Source organism: Amblyraja radiata, chromosome 10 (genome assembly GCF_010909765.2).
Source record: "Amblyraja radiata isolate CabotCenter1 chromosome 10, sAmbRad1.1.pri, whole genome shotgun sequence".
NCBI lineage: Eukaryota > Metazoa > Chordata > Chondrichthyes > Rajiformes > Rajidae > Amblyraja > Amblyraja radiata.
This window is the reverse complement of record NC_045965.1, coordinates 49,898,990-49,918,619: the sequence shown is the minus strand read 5'-3', so window position 1 is coordinate 49,918,619 and position 19,630 is coordinate 49,898,990. Positions and strand designations below refer to the sequence as shown.

The 19,630-nt window shown below is 42.2% G+C and overlaps 1 protein-coding gene across 1 annotated transcript in view; it reads left to right on the top strand.

Annotated features, from left to right (window-relative positions):
• Window positions 1-19,630, top strand: part of artn (artemin) — a 111,190-nt gene that overhangs the window by 37,154 nt on the left and 54,406 nt on the right. The gene's annotated exons all lie outside the window — the stretch shown is intronic.

Sequence of the window (19,630 nt, the reverse complement as noted above, 5' to 3'; positions counted from 1 at the left end):
ATGGGTTGGTTGCATTTATGTACGGTATGATTTGATTTGACTGCATCTTGCACAAACTAAAGCTCCTCACTGCATTTTGATATATGTGAAAATAACAAACCAATATCAATATCAATACTTTTCTCTTTGCCTATTTAAGAAATAAGCAGAGCTTCATGGGCTCCCTGATGTCTAAGTGGATAAGCACCTCATGAATCATGCATGCCAGGAGTTTGCAGATTTGAACTGAGATTGCATTGAGAGACCTCACAATTAGCTTCAATGCACTCAGTATTGGAATGAAAAGGGAGGCAATAATTATTGAAATTCTTATGGAAAATTTGCGATATGAGGCCTCATCTCAGTTAATAAGACCAGCATTGTCGCATATGATAAATGACTTGTGTGACAAGGGATTTGAGGACTACCAGTCAGTATAACAGCACTGGATACGACTTTCTGGAGAGAAAAGGGTCTGCCATTAAAGAGAAAACAATGCCACATCTCTCTGTGAACTAGCAGAGACAGGACATCTATGAGTGGGTGATGGCATGGCTAATTTTAGCATGAGGTTAGTCTGTCAAGCAATGGCACTTCAAATCAGAGGGTAGTGTTATTCAAAAGTCAGATGCCCCTACAATTTAAATTGGCTTCCCTTAATTGGAAAACCTTTGCTCTTGGTCTCATGTTTGTCATGTTATGGAAGGAAAATTCCATCTTTCATCCTGAGCTATACATCACAGTGTATTTAAAATGTTCAAGTACAGAGGGATCACTAAATTAATGAAGCAAGCAAAAGTTATTTATAATGAGAAAAAAGTTAAAATGCAAACTGCTCCAACCTGTGTAATGACTGGCAATTTTCCATTGTTTTCTGTGTCCCCTTTTACATTGCAAACATTTTACATTCTGTACCAAACAAGCAGTTCCCTCATTATACTAATGATCTTGTACCGCAACTCTTTAACAATGCAATGATCAAAGAAAAAATAGTGGTATCATTGTTGGGAACATGTAGTCATAGAGTGATACAGCGTGGAAACAACTTGCCCACACCTGCCAGCATGTCCCAGCTACACTAGTCCCACCTGCCTGTGTTTGGCCTGTTTCCCATCAAACCTGTCCTATCCATGTACCTGTCTAACTGTTTCTTAAATGTTGGGATAGTCCCTGCCTCAACTACCTCCTCTGGCAACATCATCTGGCAACTAAATATAGTAGGTTAAATCATAACTGATTCAAATATTCTAATTCAAGCACAAACCTGTTCACTTCCATTCTGTACAGACATAATTTTTGATAAATTTATCCAGACTCAAATGTATAGTATTTTCCAAACACCCCACATAAATTATCTCTAGTTTATTGGTAAAATTCACCTGAAAGGGATATAAAAATAATCTTTGTTTTGTTACATGATATTTGACTTTAAATTTCAGTTAATTAATGAATACATCATGTAAAAAGGCTTACCAAATATCTTTTTTTTTACTGCAAATTCACACCAAGCATATTTTTTTTTTAATGTTTATGCTCTCATCATCAGGTCAAGATAATCTTGACTTTCCAATAGGATATTCTACCTAATGACAAATATATTAGACCCAATCATATAATGAGGCTAATGGAGCATGGAACATCAACTTAAAAGATAATTATTTTGATTAGAGTAGAGTAGGGTAGAGTTGGTATAGATCTAGAAGAAGGTTTGGATAAAAAATGGAACACACTGAGGAAGTGATGAGGAAGTGCAAGTGTCAGTTCTGGAACAACCCCAGTTAATGGTATTCTACTGCGTACTCTATCGAATGACCCTTGTATATCAAATCTTGGACAAAGTGTGGTGACAAGGAGTGATGATTAATAATAATAATAATACATTTTATTTTTGGGCGCCTTTCAGACATCTCAAGGACATCTTACAGAGATTAACAGGAATAAAAAACATATAATCAGAATAAAATAAATAATAAAGACATCACAGAAACACAAATTAAAAACAGAATTCAGTCCAAAAACAAAAAATCAAAAACACAATGTGAAGAGAGAGCAGCGGCAGCTATAACGCGCCAGCATCCACTCTCTCTTCACGGCAGCCATCTTGGACAAAGACTAACAGGATTACGTACAGACAAAAAATCATCCCCCCACAATGGATACCACTGTGGGGGAAGGCACAATGTCCAGTCCCCAACCCCAAGTTCACCCAAAGTCAGGCCTATTGAGGCCACCGCAGTTGCCTCTACGGAGGCCCGATGTTCCTGGCCGTTCTCACCGGGTGGTCTTGCCCCGGCGTCGGGAGAGTCCTCTCAGCGGCTGGGCCACCTGGAACGGCCGCTTCCTAGCTGGGGACCGCGGCTTCCGAAGCCAACAAGGCCGCGCCGGATTGGAGCTCCCAGGCTCACGATGTTGAAATCGGCGCCGCCCGCTCCGCTCCGCAGACCCGCAGGTGTTGAACTCGGCGGTCTCAGCTCACCGGAGCTCCAGCGCGTCGATCCAGCGCGGCGACCCAGGCAAGGCATCGCCCGCTCCGCTCCACGATAGCGCTCCAGCGCTGTGCCGCCACCGAGGACGAGGTGCTGGGCGGTCCCCGCCAGGAAACGGCGCTCCAGGCCCGCTGGTAGGCCGCGAGGACGGGTCGACGGGCAGCCCGGGGAAAAAGCTGCCTCACCGACCAGGTAGGGACCTAGAAATAAAATTGCCACCTACCCCCCACATTAGAAAGTCCATTTCTCCGAACGGACGAGACACAGGACTAACTAAAAACTATTAAAAAAAGCGAATTAAACGGACGGCTGCTGGTTAGCAGCCGTTCCCCAAGATGGCTCCTCCTCCTTGATTAGAATCCTAATCTGAGGAAGGACATTCTTGCCATAGAGGGAGTACAGAGAAGGTTCACCAGACTGATTCCTGGGATGTCAGGACTTTCATATGAAGAAAGACTGGATAGACTCGGCTTGTACTCATAAGAATTTAGAAGATTGAGAGGGGATCTTATAGAAACTTATAAAATTCTTAAGGGGTTGGACAGGCTAGATGCAGGAAGATTGTTCCCGATGTTGGGGAAGTCCAGAACAAGGGGTCACATTTTAAGGATAAAGGGGAAATCTTTTAGACTGAGATGAGAAAAACATTTTTTACATAGAGAGTGGTGAATCTCTGGAATTCTCTGCCACAGAATGTAGTTGAGGCCAGTTCTTGGCTATATTTAAGAGGGAGTTAGATGTGACCCTTGTGGCTAAAGGGATCAGGAGGTATGGAGAGAAGGTAGGTACAGGATACTGAGTTGGTTGATCAGTCATCATCATATTGAATGGCGGTGTAGGCTCGAAGAGCTGAATGGCCTACTCCTGCACCTATTTTCTATGAATAAAGAGAATATCTCTTACAGGGCGAGTCCAAATGGGTTAATGGGGGCAATGTCAATCCCAATAAGCTTCTTGTCTGTGTTAAACATTGCAAATGGCGAGACCGAGATGTGCCCAACTAGCTTGGTTATGAATGTACAAGAGGGCACCTTCGTTGGCATGGATGAGTTGGGCTTAGGGGCCTGTTTCCGTGCTGTATGGAGCAACAGATTGAAACTGAAATGAGCAAGACATTGTGCAATCAGATATAATTTCTAGCCCATAATCTTTTTAGGTCTATGGCTAGGGATGATATGAAATATGAAGGCATGAGGAAATAAGAAAGAGTATCCAGGGAATGTTCACTGGAACATTTTCTCCTTTTAAAATCAAATATGAAATGAATTAATAAAGATGTAAAATTCAACATGAAAGACGTCAGGTTTGGGCAAAACTGCAGTGAACTTTGATGTAGTCCTTTGATGGAAATGAGTATTTCATATAACAGCAAAAATTAGTAGAAATACTCTGCAATTAAGATAACATCTTCTGAGAGAGAGAAAGATTGTAACAATCTGGAACCTGGCGAATGTATTGAGCATTTTCTGGTTGTAATTTCAGATTCACAAGATCTGCAATATGTTTGCTTTTAAATGCAATTTTATGCAAAATCCACTTCACATTGTTCCATCACAATGAAATGTAACTGTTAGAATGTTCGTGGAAGAGACATTCCTCTAATTGATGAAACGTTAAAGAAACAATTTAAAAATGTGCAATAATGCAGAGGAATTGACAAGATGTTAATATCTATGATTAACCCTGTCAAAGGAGCTTTAGTTCAATAGCAGTGTTCTTATCTCAGAGGCATGTCTTGACGAGATCGTACTAACTGGCATTTCAGCACAGCTACTGGGAGATTGCTACATTATCAGTGATACTGCTGTTTGAAGGAAACTGCAAGTCTGTCTGCCCAATGGCAATTTTTGAAGAACAAACGCCAGGACTTAAAATGGGCGCAGCACCAGCAAATTCACTCAATTGCTTATTTATCTCTGTTGTTTACGTTACATTGTTGTTCCCAAATTGACAACCCATGTTTCTCACCATCACCACAGTAGCCATATTTTATGAACGACTCGCTTTGGAACACATAGACACATTCTTCATGAGAATTGGCTTCGTAATTATAACTAAAATAGGATATCATTTTCACAATATAAATGAACATGTCTTCAGTTCTGATGAAAATCTGAATTACTCTGAGACAATGAAAGTTGGCAACACATCTATAGTATCTGATAATAAAAACAGCTATGCACTTTGCAGTGATTCTGTCTTGATTGTCTTGAAGTGTTAAAGTGTTAAACCCAAAAAAGAAGAGCCCCAAGCTGAAACGTCACTGATCCATGCTCTCCAGAGATGCTGCCTGGCCCGTTGAGTAACCTTGAGACCGTGCGTGGGAAGCTCACAGAAATGCTGCATAAGTGGCGGAAGGATCGGACTGCCTCATAAACTGTACACCTGCTGGGTCCATCAGCCAACTTCTGTGGTCCTCATACTGACTTCATCAGCCCCTCAGACACCTCTAACTATAGTGGAGCAGGTCATCCCTGGAGCCAGAGGAACTGCCTAAGAAGAATTATCTGAATGGTGGCCGATTAGGAAAAAGGGGAGATGCAACGAGACCTGGGTGTCATGGTACACCAGCCATTGAAAGTAGGCATGCAGGTGCAGCAAGCGATTAAGAAAGCGAATGGTATGTTAGCATTCATAGCAAAGGATTTGAGTATAGGAGCAGGAGGTACTACTGCAGTTGTACAGGGTCTTGGTGAGACCACAACTGGAGTATTGCGTACAGTTTTGGTCTCCTAATCTGAGGAAATACATTCTTGCCATAGAGGGAGTGCAGAGAAGGTTCACCAGACTGATTCCTGGGAGGTCAGGACTTTCATATGAAGAAAGACTGGATAGACTCGGCTTGTACTCGCTAGAATTTAGAAGATTGAGGGGGGATCTTATAGAAACTTATAAAATTCTTAATGGGTTGGACAGGCTAGATGCAGGAAGATTGTTCCCGATGCTGGGGAAGTCCAGAACAAGGGGTCACAGTTTAAGGATAAGGGGGAAATCTTTAGGACCGAGATGAGAAAAACATTTTTCACACAGAGAGTGGTGAATCTCTGGAATCTCTGCCACAGAAGGTAGTTGAGGCCAGTTCATTTGGCTATATTTAAGAGGGAGTTAGATGTGGCCCTTGTGGCTAAAGGGATCAGGGGTATGGAGAGAAGGCAGGTACAGGATACTGAGTTGGATGATCAGCCATGATCATAATGAATGGCGGTGCACAGTACCGGATTTAGATGAAGAGAGGCCCTAAGCTGTTCCACTTGTGAGGCCCCCAACGACCGGACAGCCATGGCGGCCAATCTTCCACAATTCAAAGCGAGGGAGGAAAGTGCCCAGCGCCGACCCGTTGCAGTTGCAGTGCGCATGCGCAGGGCGGCCGATGATGTGCTGGCCGTGGTTGTGCGCATGTGCAAGGCGGCCTGCCGTGCCGGCGGATGAGGAGCGAGCGGAGCCCGGCGGCCCGGACACGGATAGCGGGGGGAGATGGAGAGAGAGAGAGAGATAGAGAGGGGGGCCGCCCAGAGTTGAACGGTAGGTGTTCTGCCTTGGCCGGAGGCCCCCCTAGACCTCGAGGCCCATCAATTTTTCGGGGGCCCCCCTAGAAAGTGGGGGCCCTAAGCTATAGCTTGTTTAGCTTATACGTAAATCCGGCACTGGCGGTGCAGGCTTGAAGGGCTGAATGGCCTATTCTTGCACCTATTTTCTACGTTTCTAAGAAGGGCAGGAAGACTTTAAAAGTGGGGAGAATTTGATACGCCTTCGGAGTAGCTGGTGAGAATGCAACTGGAGAGGAGTCTGAAGATGGGTCCCCCACGTGACACATCATCTGTCCATTTCATCCATAGATGTTGCCTAACCCACTGGTTCCTCCAGCACTTTGTGTTTTACTAGGAGATACAGGTGAACCTTTGTCGCACCTGGAACGACTGCTTGGGTCCTTGAATGGAGTCGAGGGGGGAGGTGAAGGGACAGGTGTTGCATTTCTTGCGGTTGCAACGGAAAGTGCCCGGGGAGGGGGTGGTACGGGAGGGAAGGGAAGAATTGACAAGGGAGTTGCGGAGGGAGCGGTCTTTGCGGAAGGCAGACATAGGGGAGATGGGAAGATGTGGCGAGTTGTATCTCCTCTGTGAGATACAAATCAATCACAAATTCTTCAGAGACAAAATCAAGAAACAAGTTTTCCTTTATTACATTTCTGCGCAGAAAAGGGTGTCTCTCCTCTATCATCCTCTAGAGACACACAAAAATGGAGATGCTTCCTATCTTTTATACCTTTCTTCACTATGGTCACTACCTCATGTCTCGCCATCTAGCTTTGTCCAATCATAACATAAAGCCCACATTCCACGAGAACATCCAGGAACGTCTCGGAACATCTCCAGACGTCAAAGGCTTCTGCTGGAGTTTTTATCTGTTACTTCTTTATCTAGAAGTTCCCTCTGTTCTGTATATTGTACTTTATTCTGACACCTTATTTCTTTCTAAGTTATATTTTTCAGAGTTCTAGTATAAATCAACCATCCCTATTAACCCTTCTCTCACATCCTCCAACCTCATCTACTGCATCCGCTGCTCTAGATGTCAGCTGATTTACATCGGGGAGACCAAGAGGAGGTTGGGTGATCGTTTCGCCGAACACCTCCGCTCAGTCCGCAATAACCTACCTGAACTCCCGGTGGCTCAGCACTTCAACTCCCCCTCCCATTCCCAATCCGACCTCTCTGTCCTGGGACTCCTCCATTGCCAGAGTGAGCAACACCGGAAATTGGAGGAACAGCACCTCATATTCCGCCTGGGTTGCTTGCGTCCGGTGGCATAAACATTGAATTCTCCCAATTTTGCTAGCCCTTGCTGTCTCCTCCCCTTCCTTAACCCTCGAGCCATCTCCTCCCATCCCCCCCCGCCCTCGGGCTCCTCCTCCTCCCTTTTCCTTCCTTCTCCCCCCCACCCCCCATCAGTCTGAAGAAGGGTTTCGGCCCGAAACGTCGCCTATTTCCTTCGCTCCATAGATGCTGCTGCACCCGCTGAGTTTCTTCAGCATTTTTGTGTACCTTTGATCTTCCAGCATCTGCAGTTCCTTCTTGAACAAATAAAATTGTCAAATCTGTAACAAAAATCGCTGGTCGGTGCGAACTCAGTGGACTATCTGGTTCTATCTCCAAACTAAACAGTATAACATGCAGGTACATTCATTTAAAATTAAATTCAGTGATTATTTCACATGATTTCTTACTGTATAAAGCTCAATATCTGACCAATTTCTGTTTAACACGTTTGGTCTGCCGTGAGCATTTTCTCTCCCAAAACAGTTCATATCTAGCAAACCGATCAACGAACCAGACAGCAGTTGGACGCAGTCATAGAAACAAGGTGCAGGAGTAGGCCATTCGGCCCTTTGAGCTTGCACAGCCATTCAATATGATCATGGCTGATCATCCAACTCAGTATCCTGTACCTGCTTTCTCTCCATACCCCCTGATTCCTTTAGCCACAAGGGCCACATCTAACTCCCTCTTAAATATAGCCAACGAACTGACCTCAACTACATTCTGTGGCAGAGAATTCCAGAGATTCACCACTCTCTGTGTAAAAATGTTTTTCTCATCTCAGTCCTAAAAGATTTCCCCTTTATCCTTAAACTGTGACCCCTTGTTCTGGACTTCCCCAACATCGGGAACAATCTTCCTGCATCTGGCCTGTCCAACTCCTTAAGAATTTTGTGCGTTTCTATAAGATCCCCCCTCAATCTTCTAAATTTTAGCGAGTCAAGCTGAGTCTATCCAGTCTTTCTTCATATGAAAGTCCTGACATCCCAGGAATCAGTCTGGTGAACCTTCTCTGTACTCCCTTTATGGCAAGAATGTCCTTCCTCAGATTAGGAGCCCAAAACTGTACGCAATACTCCAGGTGTGGTCTCACCAAGACCCTGTACAACTGCAATAGTACCTCCCTGCTCCTATACTCAAACCCTTTTGCTATGAATGCTAACATGCCATTCGCTTTCTTCACGGGCTGCTGCACCTGCGTGCCTACTTTCAATGACTGATGTACCATGACACCCAGGTCTCGTTGCACCTCCCCTTTTCCTAATCGGCCACCATTCAGATAATAGTCTACTTTCCTGTTTTTGCCACCAAAGTGGGTAACCTCACATTTATCCACATTATACTGCATCTGCCATGCATTTGCCCACTCACCCAGCCTATACGTCACCTTGTAGCCTCCTAGTTTAGAGGGGTTTAAACAGGTTAGAGATGTTTAGAGGGCTTCAGATGGGTTCAGGTGGGTTTAGAAGTGTTCAGAAGTGTTGTAGATGGAAATAGGGGGGAATAGAGGGGGTTTAGAGGTGTTCAGAGGGTCCCAGAGGGGTTTAGAGACGTTATAAGCCCCCCGTGAGAAATTGTAATTCTCTGAAATTGAAGATAGACATAAAGCTGGAGTAACTCAGCAGGCCAGGCAGCGCAGCGACTCTGGAGAGAAGACCCTTCTTCAGACTGAATTGAACTCTCGTCGGTGAGAGTACTTGTGATTGTCTGAAGAAGGGTCTCGACCAGAAACGCAACCCTCTCCCCAGAGCCGCTGCCCGTCCCGCTGAGCCACCTTCAACTTCAGAGCCAAACAAAAAACACAGAGTGCTGGAGGAACTCAGCGGTCAAGGCGGCTGCCTCACCCGCTGGGTTTCTCCAGCATTTTTGTCTACTGCAAAACGTCAATGATTCCGGGAATGCTGAGGCTACAGGGTGAGAGAGCTAGAGAGAGACGAGATGGGGAGCGGGAAAGAGAGGGAGGGAGGGAGAGAGCAAAACACAGAGAGACACAACGTGGGTCGGTAGGTGAATGACTAACCTGCATACCAGGAAGAAGCCCCTTCTCGCGGTCCGGGGCCCTCACTCATGATGGTGAGTTTAAATAAATTCTCAATGTGTCATCGACCTACATTCCTCAGTAAATGTAATTGTGTTTTAAACAAGTATTATTGACGCCGCATGAATTTTATTCAAAGGAACATGGCGTCATTAATACTCATTCAAAACACAATAACATTTACTGAGGAATGTGGATGGATGCAGATTGATATAACAACTTGTTAACTACTTCATGTTAAGAAGTGCTAACAGTACTAGTTAACAAATCGTTTGTGTCTGATGGCCGTGCAGCGGTTGTTATACATGTTCGTTTAAAAAAAAAAATCCGGATGGCGAATTAAAAAAAAAAATCTTTATTTAACAAAGAGAATTCGTATTTCCGTACGAAATACGGAACATTAGTGCGGGGCCCCCATTAGGCGCGGGGCCCAATTGGGGGCAATCGGCCAAATCGGTTTAAGGCCGGCCCTGATTCCCCTGGAAGGACAGGGCAGTGGGGGCTATAGTTTCAGAATAAGGGACAGCACATTTTGAATGGGCATGGGAAGGAATTTCTTCATTCAAAGAGCAGTGATTCTTTGGGATTTACTCACTGGGATGTGAAGGCGGAATTTCTCTGTATCTACAACGTGGGGATTGATGGGCCTTTAAACCACGATTAAGTCAAGAGGTATGGGGAAAGTATAATAATGCCAAGATTGGATCAGCCATCTTCTCAATTTATGGCAGAGCTGTGAATTGGTCTCTTTTCTAATTTTCTTTGCCGTCCTGTGACCGATGGAGTTCTGCGGGATACAGATTAGCTACGGAAATGGGCATAGTAATGGCAGATGGAAATTAATCCGAGCAAGTATGAGGTTGTCGCCCTTAGGGAGGTTGGATCTAAGGCAAAAGTATACAGTTAATGGCAAGGCTCTCAACAGCATTGATGTACGGAGGGATCTTAGGGTCCAAAACCATACCTCTCTGAAAGTGGCAACACAAGTATATAGAGTGGTAAAGAAGGCATGTGGCATGCTTGCCTATATCAGTCATATATTGAGTATAAAAGTCAGGAATTCACATTGCAACTTTATAAGACTTTGATTAGACTGTATTGGGTGCAATTCTGATTGCCCCATTATAGGAAGGATGTGGAGGCTTTGAAGAGGGTGCAGAGGAGATTTGTCAGAATGCTGTCTGGATTAGAGGATACTACCCACAGTATAGGGTTGCACAAACTTTGATTGTTTTCTTTGAAATGGCAGAGGTTGAGAGGGGACCTGTTAAAAGTATATAAAATCATGAATTACATAGATAAGGCAGACAATCAGAAAATTGGAAATATTAAGAACACAAGGCATAGCTTTAAGATAAGAGGGGCAAAGTTTGAAGGAGATGTGCAGGGCAATTTTTTTACACTAAGTGCTGAGTGCTTGGAACATTTTTCCAGGGGTAGTGGTGGAGGCAGATACGATAGTGGCATTAAGAGGCTTTCAGATTGGCGCATGGATGTGTAGCGTGGAGGGATATAGATCACATGCAGGCAGCAGAGATTAGCTTAACTTGGCATCATGTTTGGCAGAGATATTGTGGGCTGATGGGGCTGTTCCAGTGCTGTACTGTTTCATGTTCTTCGTTCTATGACCTTTGGCAGCATTTAACAACAATGAAAAGAATATTCATATTGTTAAAAATTATAAAAGCGCAAATAGTTGAAAACAATACAAAAAAAGTCTAATTAACTAATATTTACGTTAATCACTCACATATGGACCCGTGTGCAGAAATGAAAGGAAAGCCGTCCGCGTATCTGGTCCAACAAATTACACATGTTTGACCAGATTTCTCAACCAAAGTGGAAGAGAATTGCAGCAATTTTGCAATCCCATACTTTGGCAACTGCTGACAGAATTGTTGCAAACAGCTGACTTCAACTTAAATCTTCTATAACTGCTGATATTTTTCCACAAAATTCAGGCCAAAAATGTACAAGTCCTCCAGCAGTTATGCCACAAATTTTAGTTTACCCAAGCCCGTAACTAAACCAGCAAAGCAATAGTTTGTTCCCAACCTCCCTGTGAATTAAAAAAAAAATTATATTTACACATTCTTTGGTGATTTGAATGTGTAATTTAAGTTACAAATAGTATTTATATTATGACAATGATATTTACTCTTTCCAACTCTTTCCAAGGACTAATTGAAATTGTGGACTCTCATTGGAACAGGGAATAAATTGTTATTAGAGAGTGTTCTGAATTTTAAAAATAATTATTTTCTTTTTCCCCTTCAGTCTTAATTGAGAGTTTCTCTCCTTCCTTCTTTCTCTTTCTGTGTCTTAATTTGAGTCCAGTTCATACTATTTCCCTCTTCTATCCTCTGTTTCTTCTTCAAACCTAACATTTCATTGTAAAAGAGGCAGACTATTGGATCTCATTCACCGAGGAGGTAGCTTCTGTGCTGCTGTCTCAGCTCAGATTTCCTGCTACTTATATGTAAACAGTGAATGAGCTGAATAGGAAAGAACTCTATCTGACTAGCAGAACATGAGATAGCTACTCCAGAAATGTTTGGGTCATTATTTACAAAGGTTTGCACAGACCTAACATGTGTTTTACTTGGATTAATAAGCAAAGACGGAAGGTTTCACAAATTCAACCCTTTTCTGAACAATTTAATAATTAATCCTCTATTCACAGTATAATATATGATTGTAATATATTATAATATATGAGAACTGCAGGTGGTATTGTTCTAAAATTTAGGCTCATTGACAGAGTTAGGAAGTGTTGAAGAGATTGGGTGACATTTTTTCTTCTTTAATAAGTCAGGTATAAACGTCAAAAGTGAGTGATAAGTTAAATCTAGACTTCATTTAGTTTGGATTCAAAGGTCTGGAGTTTGGACAGTAACACTAAATTAACTGCTGTCTCATTATCAGAAGGAGCATCAGGCCACAGTGACATTTCAAAAGTGGAAACGACTTTGACTGGCCGAAATGTAGATGGCACTGTACCCCTTCCAACTCCCCGGAATGAAGAAACGGTCTAGAGATTGCAATCAAAAGTGAGGCAACAAAAGAAGCAGTGTCTCGTAATGGCAATTCATTGATGTCATACGCTATTTCACATTACACCAGACTCACAACTAATTGCTATGAACTAGTTTGTTCTACTCAATGCCATTTTGGGATGACCTATATCAATGCTAAATAATAGTGGGTAGGAGTTGTTAAAAATATATTCATTATAATGGCAAATTTTGTGGTGTAAATTGGGACTGAATGATCGGATTCATCTATTTGGCACATTATGAATATATTGTTCAAGGAGTATGGAGTGCTTACTGCAGAGTTGTACCACTGTGGTACTTGGTGGCATGCATTACTCATAGCCAAGGGGACCTGGTATGTTTGAAATACAAAGATAAGCAAACCACAAGTAATATGACAAAGGCTGTTTTGAGTATAATCTTCTGATGAACCTTCAAGAGAATCCAGAAAGCCAGAATCAACTAGAATGGGGCATCTGGTGATAGTCAAAGTCAGATTTTGAAAATAAATTAGAAGTTTATTTCTAAATAACGATGAACTCATTTGACATAATCTAGACTTACCATGAATGTGAATGAAATGATGTTGCAAATGATCATATTGTCAGAAATTTGAGAAAAAATAAATAAAAATAGACCATGGAAAGAAAGTGTCGATGTTTACTTGGAAACTGGTGAATTGCTTGGCTGTCTCTAAAGAAATTCCTTAATGAGGGCAGGATAATGGAATTTCCTATTTTTTGTCAAATCTAGTCAAATCAAGCCATCATGTACAATGGTTTCTCATTTTCTGATGCTTTTTATTAAATAAATGTCTTAAAACTTTTATTATCTTAGCCATGATCTCATCAAATACTGGCATAGGTTCAAGGGGTCAAATGACCTGCCCTTTATAGTATGATTCTTATGTGTGATACATTTCAACTTTTGCTAATTCCTGAACTTTCTTGGTTAGTTATATATTGCGTAGATCCCAAGTTATTTTACTATTCTCAAAATATTTCTCTCTGTTTCCACCACTGTGGTTTAACTAACTTTGTAGTCTGCACTAAAAACCCACAGAGGGTAATAATTTTATTTTTCTGTCTTTTTAGCAACAAATGATACAATTAAATGTATTTAACCAATATGTCCTTCAACCAACATGGTTTGGAAATAAGGGATTTCCTGAGATGATATTTAGTGTGCACTTTACTGCTGTTCCAGTAACAAAACTTTTTCATTTGCAGTACATTGTGACGGCTTCATTTCTGCTAAAACACTTCACAGTCATTTATTTTCATTTGACTTGTAATCACTGCTGTTTCCATAGCGAAATTTAGCAGCTAATTTTCACGCATAGTTTCACAATGTCCTGACCATTTAATCCTTCAGGTTTAAGAAAGAACTGCAGATGCTGGAAAAATCGAAGGTAGACAAAAAAGCTGGAGAAACTCAGCGGGTGAGGCAGCATCTAAGGAGCGAAGGAATAGGAACATCAGTGTGAAGTAGGGTCTCGATCCGAAACATCACCTATTTAATCATTCATTGTCAGGAGCTGTAGTGTTAATTACTGATCATTATGAATGTAGTTATTGGAATTCAACAGTTATTAATTAATGGTGTTGCAAAATGTTCAATTGAAGAGGGGGTCCCTTTGATAATTTTAAGTCTGCTGTTGAAGACGTAAAACTTGCCCACTGACAAAATTGGCATGACATTGGATAAGTTTGTTAAACTTGTCGAGAAAACTTTAATGGTCTGTGAATCTCTCAAACATTTACAAACATTGAGGAATATATACATTTATTTAACGTAATTCTTAAAAAAATTAATATGCTTAAGAAATGCAAAAAGCAGAATATACAGAAATGATGAAATATATTTAAATAATGTGTTAGCAATTGAATGTGCTTAATTTAACTTAATTTTTAAAATGTGTATTTCCTGAAACATGCATGTCTCCTTCGAAGCCATTCCTCTCCACTGAAATAAAAGAGTCAAGGGATCTCAGCCAAGACTAATTTGGCGTAGGTTCAGCTCCCAGATATCCATGAGTAATTACTTGGGAACTGCAGGAGGTGGGTGCTCAGCTTCGGGATATCATGAGACTTCATGAAGTCTAACATCGAAGAACAAGCACAATGACAGTGGCAAGGACCTCAAAGGAAGTTTGCGCCTTCTGTGATATTGACCCTCATAAATGCTGCAGATTGTCAATCTGCTTCTTCTCACAAAGTTTGACACAAGACCTTGGAGTAACTCAAGGGGTCAAGCAGCATCGCTAGAGAAAAGGAATAGGTGACGTTTCGGGTCGAAACCCTTCTACACAAAACTGTGGTTTGATGCTGCTCTAAGTGGCCTTGGTACTGATTTTGATCCCTCTGGTGGATGAGTTTTTATGGAATGCGAACAGCCATTTTATAGATAACCATTTAACAAAAAGATACATTTCAGGAAAACATTTTCTTAAAGGTAATTTCACAATCTGAAATGGTTGGGTAAAATGCACGCTGGAATATTTTGGTATTCCTATGGGTGGAGAATGTTGAATCACTTATTACAGCAAGAAGTAGATTTGTGAATGGAGATAAGTGAACACTCATAAATCACATGTTTAGAAATAGAAGAATATCTGCTTTTCCTTTGTGGTCTAAAATGAATTAAGCTCATTGCGAGTAACCGAATACCTTCTTTCCCTGTAAGTAGATGTTAGCTTAAACTGGATATTGTTTTTGTGGGCTCAGGGTCAAAATATCGCGAATGTTTTCATATTCAAGGCTAAATTAGGATTTCGAAGATTAATTGTCATTAAAACTCTACTGATTCTCTAGTGTGTGTTTCAGAGAAGTAAATCTGCCAATTCTAATTGTTCTGGCCAATGCTGACACCTAATGTACCATTAAGGTTGGCGCTTCTCAGTTTAATGCGGGATGACCAGTAAATGCTGTCATTGCCAGAGCAGTATCTTCACATGGTTAAACAAATACATAATTGGGGCGTGGATTAGAAGATGCAGGTAGAAACCTTTAATTAAAGTTTAAACACTGGTTTATTCTTTGTAAACTGTAATTACAAAATAAGATGGCAAAAATACAAAAAAGTTCCGTTCCTAATATGTGACATTGTTCACTTAATGGGCACAATAAACTCTTTAAAATAAAAAGTAAATACCATTGAAAGAGTTCCTGTTTCTTGCTAGAGACAGTGCACCGAGTAGCAGATATGGCAACGATTTTATCCAATCATTGCAACGATGAAAGGAAGTAAAACATTTGTAAACCTTTGTGCATATGCAAGGCAAAATAAAAACTACTGATCACTACTTAAACGGCAGATGGAGTTGACACTGACTAGTGAATTAGGAGTTTGTTGTTCGATCAGAAATGAACAACTCGTGCCTATTCCTTATTAATTTGGCTGTCACATCGGATGCTCTCCAAATGGAAAACAGAGTTGACCTTACTGAATATCAATGCTTGCACTTAGTGCTTCCACTATTTCAGAATGTCTCTTAAGCACTTTACAGTGATGTGTACTGTTGGAAACTTAGGTTTAGGTTCAGGTTTATTATTGTCACGTATACTGAGATACAGTGAACAGCTTTTGTTTTGCACGCTATCCAATTAGATCTGACAATACTATAGGGGGGTTGCACGTAAGGTCACTGGGTCATAGGGCTTGACGTACGGAGCCGCTCAATCCATCTGCTAGAAACGCGCACTTTCCTACCTGTTAAAAACCGCCAAAATGTTGAATTTTTGCGCTGAAAAAAATTGTGGAAGTCGGGGTAAGTGTGCGAGACATGTACCCAACTTTAGAATTCCAAACGTGAAGCGAAATGAAGGTAAAGAGAAGCGAGAGCTGAAGGGACAACAGCAGCTAAAGTGCTTGGTAAACATTGGCTGTGCAGATATCGTAATTGAAAATATTGGGAATTATTGCGTTTGCTCACTGCATTTCATCAACAGTAAGGTATTATTTGTGTTTTTTCTTGATTCCTTTGGTATCTAAAAAGTCTCAGAAGTGATCAATCTGGCTGTAAATTTTTCTTCAGATGCGTTTTCATTTTGTATGTAAAAACCCACTTGAGCACCATGGGCGATTTAAAAAATTTACAGCCAGATTTATCACTTCTGAAACTTTTTAGATGCCAAAGAAATCAAGAAAAAACACAAATAATGCCTTAGTTGATGAAATGCAGTGAGCAAACGGCCAATGTCCGCTAAGCACTCTGTCTGTTGTTGTCCCTTCAGCTCTCACTTCTATCTACCGTCATTTCTCCTCACTTTTGGAATTCTGAAGTAGGCTAAATGTTTCACATGCTTATCCCGATTTCCATAATTGTTTGCAGCGCAAAAATTGACATTTTCGGCGGGTTTTAACGGGCCCACTACGTTGGAAACAATGGTAAGTGCCTACCTGCAGTTCATCACATGTAATCCATTTGGAGTAGCGTAGCACCAGTACGGGTCATGGGTCGTGACCCGACTGCCGTGAAACCTCCTTATAACGAAATACAATTTTGTCAAACCCAAGTACAATAGGGAGAGCAAAGGGAAAGATACAGAGAGCATAATATAGTTCTCAGTGTTCTTTAGACAATGCATATAGCTGAGATTATAGTCTTGCAGCACAGAAACAGACCCATCTGCCCACCATGCCCTTGCTGATCTCTGCCTTGCCTATTTAATTATTTATCTATACTTAAGTCAATGGATATTTTTAAGGCAGCGACAGATAGATTCTTGATTAGTACCCGTGCCAGCGGTTATGGGGAGAAAGCAGGAGAATAGGGTTAGGGGGAGAGATAAATCAGCCATGATTGAATGGCGGAATAGACTTGATGGGCTGAATTTTGCTCCTATCACTTAGGACCTTATATGCTTCTTAAACATTGTCCCACATTAACAACAACATGGGAGTGACCAATAAGCTGCTTTAATGGTGCTGATAGGGGAGTAAATATTGGTCAAGCTGTGAGGTTAAACACCACTGGTTTAAATGGGAAAAAGTGTTCTTGGATCTTTTATGTCCGTTCTGAGAACACAGATGGGCCCTCGGTTTAACATCTTTGTTTGAAAGATTGCATTGCTGAATATTCACCAGCCTAACTTAATTTAGGATGAATAATTATTGTTGCACAGCTGTTGTGTGATGTGCAATGGTTCACTCGTTCACTAGACGTGATTTTGTTGAAGTAAAAAAAAATGTTATTTCAACACCACAAGAAATAAGAGAGGAATTGTTCCTTAATGACAAAGTGTATGTCGGAATCGGCATAAACCAGAGTTCATTTGTGAATGAATTATTCCTCTGAACATCCCAAATGTTGTTAGGATAAGATCCTGATTGTATTGTTGGCTGCAGTTATGCACTTTGGCACAGTGTGCAAAGTTAATATTATGCAAACAGTGCTGAGATACAGTAGCCAGGGTTATGCTCGATTCGTGACTGAGCATCTCCATAATGCAACACTCGGAGTGCTAAATGATGGAGTCATTCCACAACATAGTTAAGGAGGAGAATATTTGTCCCATCAGTTTTAGTTTATTGTCACGTGTACCGAGGTACGGTGAAAAGCTTTTGTTGCATGCTGACCAGTCAGCGGAAAAAACAATACTTGATTACAATTCACGGTGCACGGATACATGATAAGGGAATAACATAACGTTTAGTGCAAGATCCTGCAGGTGACTGGTTGTGACCAAGCTGTCCAATTCATCCTTTCATTGAAGCCATGTTTATTTCTCCTTCAAGCTTTTAAATCTTTTCATTTTGAAACGTGTTATTGACATTGTTTCTATTACTCATTCAGGAGTCAGATCAATACTGTGTGAAAAATCACATATATCACAGACAGTTTTTACATTGTTCCCTCGGGAGAAAGTTGTTACTGGGAAATGTCTTATTTTCAAATCCCTTATAAAAACCCTTCATCATTCTGAATCCCTTTATCAAGTCTCCCAATTTCTAAAGAAATCAACTTCAGCTTCTATGACTTTTTACAATTAAAAAAACATCATCACTGGCGGTGGGGGCGCTGCAATGGCGGCAGCCCTGTCAGCAGCGCGTTAGTTTTTTCAACTTTTTTTTTTTTTTTAGTATGTTTTGAAGTATGTTTTTAATGTTTCTTTGTGCGTTTTGTGTGGGGAGTGGTGTGGGGGGGGGGGGTGAGGGGGAAACCGCTTCGGTCGCCTTCTCCACGGAGAGGCGACTTTTTCCAGGTTGCCTCCCCCGTGGCCTAACAGCAAGGATTGGCGCGGCCTTTCCCGGAGACGCGCCCGGGGCTTCAGCGGCGGGCGCAGCGCGGACTCTCGGCGTGGAGCGGGTGAGCGCTCGCTGGAGGGGAGCGCTCCGTTTCGCTGGCCCGGGGCAGCCGGCAGCCTGAAGCCGCGGTCTGCACAGCTCCAGCTGGCGCGGTGTCTGCAGCCCGGGATCCCTCGTGGGGGACCCGGGGGGAAGAAGAAGCTCCATCGGCCGGCCCGCGGCCAACTTCTACCGCGGGCGCGGTGGCGACTTACCATCACCCCTGGAGGGGAGCTTCGACCGCCGGCCCTGCGGTTTGCGGTGCTTCTGGCTGCGGCGCGGCGGGGACTTTAAATCTTCGGCCGCCGGCCTGCGGCCTACTCCAACTTAAAGCCGGTCTCCGGTGGGGAAGAGCCGACTCTGGACTTACCTGGACTTGTACCTTGTCCTTTTACCATCTGGACGCCCGCAGCAACGGCTGCGGAGGGTTGAAGTCCCGACCATGGGGGAAAATGGAGGAGGGCTGGCCAAATTGTGTGCCTTCCACCACAGTGATGAATGCTGTGGTGGATGTTTGTGTTAAATTTTTATTGTGTTTTTGTGTGTGTTCTTTATAATTGTACCGCTGCTGACATATTCATTTCACTTGCACTTATGTGCAATGTGACAAATAAACCGCATTATATTGTATTGTATTGTAAAATGTTTCTCTTCAATCTTTTTCACATCTTAAAATCAACCCAAAGTATTTAGTGGCCACAGTTGGAATGTGGCCACAACATTCCAGATGAGTTCTTGCCAATCTTTAGCACGTATTAACATAACAATGGGCTGAATTTCACTCCAGAACCGTCACTGGTTCCATGGAGACCTGTGGCATAATGTAGTGTTCGGCATACCTAACCCTTGCTCTACCTCTGACTCACTCCTGAGTCCAGGGGTGTTATATTACGTACTGAGCAAAGGGGCCAACTATGCTTCCTATCTGCCCTCCCAGTTTTAAACCATGCACAGCTAAGGCATTAACTGTGAAATGTGTACTGCATA